This window comes from Cajanus cajan, chromosome 1, assembly GCF_000230855.2.
Source record: "Cajanus cajan strain Asha chromosome 1, NIPB_CcT2T_4, whole genome shotgun sequence".
Classification (NCBI taxonomy): Eukaryota; Viridiplantae; Streptophyta; class Magnoliopsida; order Fabales; family Fabaceae; genus Cajanus; species Cajanus cajan.
The window spans coordinates 28,467,209-28,477,214 of NC_138517.1; positions in this window are offsets into that span (position 1 = coordinate 28,467,209).

Below are 10,006 nucleotides of genomic sequence, written 5' to 3' on the forward strand. Positions count from 1 at the left end.
CCATTGGAAAATACCAAGATGAAGTTTTCTGTGATGTCATTCCAATGGATACAAGTCACATTCTACTTGGAAGGCCATGGCAACATGATAGAAAAGCCATTCATGATGGTGTTAGCAACAAAATTCGCCTAGTCCATCTAGGCAAGAAACATACTTTGATTCCTCTTACACCTTCCCAAGTGTTAGAGGATCAAAAAGTCATGAAAAATAAATTTGAGGAAGAAAAAAGAAAGGAAAAATTAGAAAAAAAACAAAACCTCTTAAGTCTTGAGAAGGAGGGAGAGAAGGTTATAGAGTTGGAAGGAAGTGTCCCTTCCAAAGAAGTTGTTCCTAGAACTCAATTTTCAATAAATCATGAACAACCTCTTTACCTTCTCAATACAAAAAAGACACTACTCTTGGAAAAGAGTAAGGAGGATAGTGTCTCCTCCAAAAATTTTATGCAAAAGGAAAGTCACTTTTTAATTCAAAATGATTGCAAAAAGACTTTTCTTCTTCATAAAGATTTTAGCTCTTTTCCTACTGCTGCCACAACCTTAGAGCTTAAGATCCACAACCTAAATATTTTTGAAAATAATGGATCTCAAGTTCTTAGTCTTGTGAAGAAGAAGTGGACTTCCCCTAGTTTTACTTCTTATGCTACTACTTTGGTGGTGCCCAAAGTAGACAGCCATTGTCTATTTAGGACTTCTCTTACTTTAGTTGTTCTAATAAAGCACCCAACCTTTGGTTTATATTGTTTATTAGATACATCTCATAGTGTCTTATTTTCTACTTTTGATCTTAAGGGAAGTTCAAACTTCTTTGAACTTAATTTTACTACTTCCCTTCAAGACCAAATTAGATTCTATGACTTTTCTAAACTCTTTACACCCTCTTCCATGATGTATCTAACATATAATATGATCAAGGGTTGTCTAGGTAGTTTCCTTATTATATTCACTTTGTTTTCTTGTAGAAGCCTAGGTTACCACATAGGGTACTTTAGGCAAGATATCTTGGTATATAGGACTACTTCATTAGTTTGTTATAGTTTTAGCACTTTAACATTTTTAGGATTTAGTTTACACTCAGACTACACTATAGTGAGGATCCTATTCTTATAGAACCCATCCTTCCTAGTCTAAGGACCCTTGCTAGGACTATAGAAGGAATTCCTCATAGGGTGCACTTTCCACATATGTTATATGAATATATCATCCCTAATGCTTGTCGCCACCGGCCCGAAACGGGCTTTCGGCATTCGCGAAGGATGGTTGGACTCGTTTAATTGTTTAAAAATATGGATTGCTAGAATGACGTATTCTCAAACTGAGACCTTGTCAAACGAGCAATTTTATTAAATGATTCACCAATCCATATTAATCCCAAGCGGGACCCTCCATGGATTAGTGGTTTTCGCAAAAAGGAGGGGTTCGTGGAGTCGCCACCAATGTTTTACTCAAAACATTGGAAAAAGGGATAAGGCAATTGATTTTACAAATCAACTTTGGCCATTACAACCAGAGTTGGGTAAGGGAGTCGGTTACGCGTGGGGAAGGTGTTAGCACCCCACAGCGCCCCTTTCGGGTTCCCTATGACAGATTATTTTCTAAAATAACAGCGTAAAATTACTAAATTACCCCTATTTATTCTAAGCAATTATAAATTAACTATCTACATGATGACAGTTTAAATATGCACACAGAAAGCAGTAAAAGGAAGGATTTAAGAAGAAACCTCTTGAAGCGTGCTTTTATATATTAAGTGAAACTGGGAAGCTTTTTGGCGTTCCCTCGCTCTACAAGCTCGCTCGCTCCTTCCTAAAAACTTTTAACTATGGAAATCCGGAGGATTTCCCTTCGACTAGGTTCGATCCTCAAGCAAAATGGCTCGGGGCTCAAGAACTTTGTCGGATCAACTCTCCGAGTGATTTCTAGGGCAGAACACTGCTCAAAAACCCCAGAATACTCAAGGAGAGGGTTAAAACTATCTGAAAAAGTGTGGAATGACGTCCAATTGACGTCATATTTATAGGGAATAGGCGCAATACGGCCTACAGAAGCAATACGGCCGTATTGAAATTTTTGAACTTCAATACGGCCGTATTGAGTTCAATACGGCCGTATTGAAATTCAGAAATTTCAATACGGCCGTATTGAGTTCAATACGGCTGTATTGAAGCTTCAATACGGCCGTATTGATTTCAGTACGGCCGTATTGAAGTTTCAGAAACTTCAATGCGCCGTATTGAGTTCACTGCGGCCTATTGAAGCTTCAATACGGCCGTATTAAGTTCAGTACGGCCGTATTGGGCTTCATTCCCTCCACTTCCTTATTTTGAGCTATTCTAAGACCTCTAGACCTACAGAGAACCCTCCTAGGGCCTTCCAGGAGTCCTTCTGGCTGATCTTCCTTCAGTCGTCGAGAGTCTTCAAGCTTTATTTCCGACCCGGACAATTTTAGGGGTCTACAGCTGCCCCCCCTTTACTTAGTCAAACGGTCTTTTGGTGTACCGGCTGACAAGTAAAGGAGTTGACCCAATTGTCCGGGTGATGCGCCGACCTTCTGACTTGTAGCGTCTTCCGGTGGAAAATTGTTGAGTAACCTCTCCAGGTTGTTGCATACCTCGGCGCTCCTGACAACCTTGGTAGCTAAGTTTACCCTCTCCAGGTCCTGCCTCTTAACATTCAGCAGTGTGAGTTTACCCTCTCCAGGTCCTGCCTCTTAACATTCAGCAGCGTGAGTTTACCCTCTCCAGGTCCTGCCTCTTAACATTCAGCAGCGTGAGTTTACCCTCTCCAGGTCCTGCCTCTTAACATTCAGCAGTGTGAGTTTACCCTCTCCAGGTCCTGCCTCTTAACATTCAGCAGTGTGAGTTTACCCTCTCCAGGTCCTGCCTCTTAACATTCAGCAGTTGAGTTTACCCTCTCCAGGTCCTGCCTCTTAACATTCAGCAGTTGAGTTTATCCTCTCCAGGTCCTGCCTCTTAACATTCAGCAGTGTGAGTTTACCCTCTCCAGGTCCTGCCTCTTAACATTCAGCAGTGTGAGTTTACCCTCTCCAGGTCCTGCCTCTTAACATTCAGCAGCGTGAGTTTACCCTCTCCAGGTCCTGCCTCTTAACATTCAGCAGTGTTGAGTTTACCCTCTCCAGGTCCTGCCTCTTAACATTCAGCAGTGTGAGTTTACCCTCTCCAGGTCCTGCCTCTTAACATTCAGCAGTTGAGTTTACCCTCTCCAGGTCCTGCCTCTTAACATTCAGCAGTTGAGTTTATCCTCTCCAGGTCCTGCCTCTTAACATTCAGCAGTGTGAGTTTACCCTCTCCAGGTCCTGCCTCTTAACATTCAGCAGTGTGAGTTTACCCTCTCCAGGTCCTGCCTCTTAACATTCAGCAGTTGAGTTTACCCTCTCCAGGTCCTGCCTCTTAACATTCAGCAGTTGAGTATTGCCTCTCCAGGCCTGCTTCCGTGTCTTCTGATCACTTCGGCAATGATTTGATATGATTTTTGTCTCCACAGTCCACGATGCTGCTTCGACGGTTTTTCTGATTTTGTGCCGCTGAGGGCTGGATAACGCAGGGATCCGTCTAGGGGATGTGCAGTCATTCATAGGTTCTTGTGCCCCAACTTGCATTGCATTGTTGGTACCCATGGGGAATTTTTGACTCCTTGGGGTGTAGACACAGATGCTCTCTCTCTGAGTTGAGCGATGCCTTATGTTTGGCTGACGTCCTTTTGACGTGGGTGGAGTATCTCGGTTGTCCTTATTCGGGTATCTCTTTTGGATTTTCTGATTTTTGTAGCCTCTGTGTAGGCTGTTTATCCGCTGGGGATTTTGTCATTCATTTCTTGACTGGATGTTTGGCTAAGAGCCGGATTCCACTTGGGGAATACTTATTGATATTTTTGATTTTCTTCTCCTTTTTGCAGGGATGCCTCTTGAGTAGGCGATTGGGGATTTGGGGATCTTATTGTATCCCAGAGTATTATTTAGGAAGCCTCTACAGGCTTAGCCTCGCTCAGCGCTTTGAGTCGGAGAGCTATCTTCCACTGAGGAAGTATTAAGTCTTTTGACTTGTATATACTGTTTGGATAATCGCACTTCCATTGGGGATTGCGTCGATTTTGCTTTGATAGCTCTCGCTGGGATTTTTCCGTGAGCTTGAGCTGAGGTTCCCTCTGGGGAGTATTATTTCTGCGAGCCTCTCCAGGCTCAGTTATTCTGCATACTGTGGAGGATGTGGAGTATTATTTTGGTAAGCCTCTCCAGGCTTAGTTATTCTGTACAAACTGTTTGTTGGATTTTCTATATCCTTGCCTTTTTTCATTTTCGGCTTTTTCTGTATTTTGCCTTTTCTTCTGATTTGGCTTTTTCTGTATTTTGCCTTTTTTTATGTTTTTGGCTTTTGCTGTACAGAAATTAAAAGTGCTAAAGAAATTAAATTCAGTTATTATGAGAGAGTATTATTTCGGCGAGCCTCTCCAGGCTCAGTTATTTTGTAGGAGTATTATTTCGGCAAGCCTCTCCAGGCTCAATTATTCTGAAGGAGTATTATTTCGACAAGCCTCTCCAGGCTCAATTATTCTGTATGACAAGGGAGTATTATTTCGGCGAGCCTCTCCAGGCTCAGTTATTCTGAGAGTATTCTTTCGGCAAGCCTCTCCAGGCTCAATTATTCTGTGGGAGTATTGTTTCGGCAAGCCTCTCCAGGCTCAGTTATTTTGTGGGAGTATTGTTTCGGCAAGCCTCTCCAGGCTCAGTTATTTTGAGAGTATTCTTTCGGCAAGCCTCTCCAGGCTCAGTTATTCTGTATGATGCTGTTGATTTTCTGAATCTTTGCATTTTGCTTGCTGCTGTCATACACAAGCAATTTTCTATTTTTCTATTTTATGTAATTGCCTCATGATAAGGTCTTTGAATGTGCAACTAATATGTGTGATGCATGCAATACAATTTTTTATTTTTGTTCATTTATTTAGAAAAGTGAGTGGCTCTCCCTATCCTCTTCTTCTTGGAGGACTTTCTGTCATTGACGCGAGGGAGTATTTTTATGAGCCTTTATGCAGGAGATCTATGGATTTTATAGGAACCCCTCCAATTTTCTTTATTTGACCAATTATTAAGAGAGTTTCGTACAATTTTTGAAACATCAATTTAGAGGCATAATCACATGGTCAAGAGAGAAAAGAAATGAATAGATATTTTATTGATATTCGCAAATGTTTTTACAGAAAGATATACAGAAGGAAATTTATGAAGAATGGCTGGCCAGGGTAGGCTATATACATTGGGCTTAACAATTATATCTGTAATTGTTGCTCTTTACGTTCCCCTAATTGCTTCGGCCTGAGCCAGGAGTGTAGATGCTGCAAGATGCTTGCTTCTAGAAGATAATCACTTGAATCGCCTTTCGGTTTTCGATTCAAGCGATCGTTACTTGCTTTGCTTTTACATCTTATTCTTTTGCCCCTAACTTTTGCCTAGGACGTATCCTAGCGGGGATGATTTTGCCGTTGTTTTGCCTAGTACCCTTGTACTGGCGGGCTTTTTATTTTACCCTAACTTTTGCCTAGGACGCCCTTTTTGGGTTTTCATCCTAGCGGGCCTATGCAAGCAACGTCTTCAAGCATAGTACTTCTTTACCACGTCAGTGTTTACTAAGTATCGAAGTTCTTTTCCATCCATGTTTGTGAGGATCAATGCTCCTCCTGAGAAAACTCGTTTTACCATGTACGGTCCTTCGTGATTTAGGGCCCACTTTCCGATTTTGTCCTTTTGAGTTGGTAGTAATTTCTTCATTGCCAACTCTCCCTCATGGTAGACTCGAGGGTGGACTTTCTTGTCAAAAGCCTTTTTGATCTTCCTCTGATAGGCTTGACCATGGCATATGGCGTTCAGCCGTTTCTCTTCAATGAGGTTCAACTGGTCATACCGGCTTTGAACCCATTCTACCTCGGAAAGTTTTGCTTCCATGATTACTCTCAGAGAAGGTATTTCGACTTCAACAGGCAGAACTGCCTCCATTCCATAAACAAGGGAAAATGGAGTAGCTCCTGTGGATGTACGTGCTGAAGTCCTATAACCATGGAGAGCGAAGGGTAGCATCTCATGCCAGTCTTTGAATGAGACAACCATCTTTTGTACTATCTTCTTGATATTCTTATTGGCTGCCTCGACTGCCCCATTCATTTTTGGTCGGTATGGGGAAGAGTTGTGGTGTTGGATCTTGAACTCTTGGCACAGTTCTTCCACCATCTTGTTATTTAGATTGGATCCATTATCAGTGATGATTTATTTCTCCATGCTTCCACTAGATTATTCTAAAATCTTTTGGGACAAGAGAGAAAAGAAGGGAAAGATATTTTTGTTTTGAAGTTTGTGTTTTAGAAGGGATTTATTTTTCAAAAATGGTTTTTGTAAGAATGTTTGGCCAAGGTAGGCTTATGTGTTTAGGCTTGTTTGATTAAACACTTATGAAGTTAAGAAAATCTTTGTTTATTGACGTTGTGATTTGACAACTTAGATAACTTCCCTTGAACCTTTCTTTTTGAATTCGGTTCATGGTACCATCATGGATTTATTTTGTTTTTTGATTGTCCTTATTTTTGCCTAAAACACCCTTTTGTGGCGTTTTAGCGGACCTTTATTTTTGTTTATTTTTTGTAACCCTAACTTTTGCCTAGGTCACCCTTTCGTGGGATTCCTAGCGGGTCTTTTGCTCTTATTTTTGCGCAGTCCCCTTTTTTGAGTTTCCTGCCGAGCTTCTTTTATTTTGAAAGGTTTCTTTTTACCCATGATGGCACTTGTCAAGGCCAAGGGAAGGTGCTCCAAGTTGTCACACACACCTCCACATAAAAATGATGTGGGCTTATTATTATTAAGATGATTTTAACCTCATTCATGTTTATTCAAACAGGGTTAAAAATAATGTGGTTTAGAATTTTATTATAAGCAAGAAAAGAAGCAATGAAGAATGATTTTATTATAATCATAGTGGAAACATTAGTCTTTATTTCATCACTGATATGGGTCCCAATGTTGACCTCTTCTATCTCTCGGCCTTGCCCCAAATTCACGGTCTCTAATTTCTCTTGACACGGTTGGAGTAGACGAGTTTCTTGATCTAGCAGTCTTTGCAGATCCGGAGAGATGGTCTCCTCATCACTGTCCAACTCAACCCGTTTATCCTCAACTTTCGGATCCCGGTCAGAGCGAACAATTACAGACATAATTATTTTATTGGTTCTGTTTAGGTTTAGAATTATTAATGTTAATGAGAGAGAGAGAAAAGAACAAAATAAGAGAATAATGTGTGAAATATGCCTCTTTATTGATATATGTATGTAGAACTGTACAAAACCCTTATTTACATGAAAAGGTTCTCATGATCTCGGGTACAGATCATGAGTCCCTAAAAGAAAAAAGTGGAGGGGCCCTATCATGGCTTGTTATTCTCTACTCCTGCTTTGGTAGAGGATTCTTGCTCACGTCAGGCGCTGTCGAATCGAAGGTGACCCACCCAGCATCAATAAGGTCTTGGACCTTATATTTGAGAACTTTACAGTCCTCCGTTGAATGCCCCGATGCCCCCGAATGGTATAGACAATTGTCTTGTGGTTTGTACCAATCGGGGTATGGTGGATCAAATTTCCTCGGTGGAACATAAGCTAGAAGTTGCGCCTCCACTAGCTTCGGCAGGAGGTCGCTATATGTGGTCGGAAGTTTATCAAACTTCCTCACAGGCTTGTATTGCGACTTTCCCGACTTCGAAGTGGAAGAAGATGGAGAAATGGTTACAGCGTTGACTCCTCCTTCTTTCTTCTTCCCGAAGGTCTTCTTGGCTTCAAATGATTGGGAAGGCTTAGCCAGCTTCCCACTTTTAAGTCCTTGTTCCACTCTCTCCCCAATAGTGATGATGTCCGAGAAGAGTGTCGTTGTGTTCCCTATCATTTTATCGTAATAGGGACCAGTCAACGAGTTGATGAATATGGACACCGTCTCCTTATCTGACAGCGGGGGCTCTATCTGTGCCGCCAACTCCCTCCAACGTTGGGCGTACGCCTTGAAAGATTCATCATTATTCTTGCTCAAGGCTTGAAGATCTGACCTATCGGGTGTTAGGTCGATGTTGTATTTGTAGCGCTTGAGAAAGGCGTCAGCCAACTGCCTCCATGTGTGTACTAGATTTCCATCTAGCTGCATATACCAGTTGAGTGCAGTTTCAGCCAAGCTCTCTTGAAAGCAATGAATTAAGAGCTTTTCATTGGTGGCATATGCAGCCATCTTGCGACAGTACATGGTGAGATGACTCTTGGGGCAAGTCGATCCCACATATTTCGGGAAATCTGGCACTTTAAATTTAGGAGGGAATTGAATGTCCCTCACTAAGCACATATCGGCGGCATCTTTGACATCAAAATCATGCCCCTCCATAGCCCTCAACCGATCCTCTAGGGCGTGGAATTGTTCTTTTGAAACCTCGGGCTCTTTGATCATAATTCCAGCCCCAAGAGGTATGGCATGTGGAGGATCTTCTTCACGCTCCTCCTCCTCTCCCTCATGATGGGACCCATGGTCACTGTGATGAGATCCATGAATGTTATGGTGACGCATGAGTTCCAACATTTGCGCCATCTGCTCTTTGAGCTGTGAAAGCTCGGTCGTGAGCTTCTTGTTTTGTTCCTCTAGCGCTTCCATTTTCTTGATTTTCTTTGCGCGTGTGAGGACAGAGAGATGACCAGCCACTTTCTAAAATGAATTTTTTAACCTAATTAGTTTATTCATGAATACGCTCTTGACATGAGCTTGATAACCTTTCATCTTTGAGGCGCTGCCTTTTTAAGATGAAAGTTTATCACCCTCCCTAGACTATTATCTCTCCACAACGGAGAATCTCAATAGTCACGGGTCTCTTTCATTCACATCGAGAGGGTATTAGTGAACCTATAAATGATGATGAGGATGCATGAGGTTTTATTGATAATGATGCCTATGCTCCTTACTTTTATTATATTTTCACACATTGGTTTTTCCTCTCATGTCATGACATTTTCATGCATGGGGATTATTCTTAGACCTTATCACGAGGTTATTTATTAATGCACAAACAATTGCACATAAGCATTTACACAAACAATTCACTCATCCACGAACAGTCACGAGCGAATCACGAGGTAGGGGTCTCCTGCAGAAAAGTGCATTATTCAAGGAGGATCTAACTGTTCTCACTTGGTCAAAGGCCCCCAAGGTGCCCCCATTATAGGGACCCAATTCCTCTCGTCGTAAGTCGATGGAAAGTTCCAACGCACTGTCGGACTCGAGTTCATGGTTATCACCTTGAGTGATGTTTTTCCGACAACGGTCTCGTAGGCTCCTATAGACCCATTCAACCGGCCGTACTAACATCCACTCCCTATGGATTACCACTCATGCCCCCGGGTATAGAGGGAACTGTTGTGTGCAAAGGTTTGTGTGCAGTTTTTATTTCAAACAATTGCGTAAATTTAAAAATACAACAGTTATTTAAAGCCAAATATATAAAGCATGTTATCATACAAGCAAGGGGTAATGAAGTAATTTTAACTATTATTTGTTAAAAATAATCTGTCACTAAATGGGACTGACTCTCGAAGCTTCCCCAGCGGAGTCGCCATCTGTCGCCACCGGCCCGAAACGGGCTTTCGGCATTCGCGAAGGATGGTTGGACTCGTTTAATTGTTTAAAAATATGGATTGCTAGAATGACGTATTCTCAAACTGAGACCTTGTCAAACGAGCAATTTTATTAAATGATTCACCAATCCATATTAATCCCAAGCGGGACCCTCCATGGATTAGTGGTTTTCGCAAAAAGGAGGGGTTCGTGGAGTCGCCACCAATGTTTTACTCAAAACATTGGAAAAAGGGATAAGGCAATTGATTTTACAAATCAACTTTGGCCATTACAACCAGAGTTGGGTAAGGGAGTCGGTTACGCGTGGGGAAGGTGTTAGCACCCCACAGCGCCCCTTTCGGGTTCCCTATGA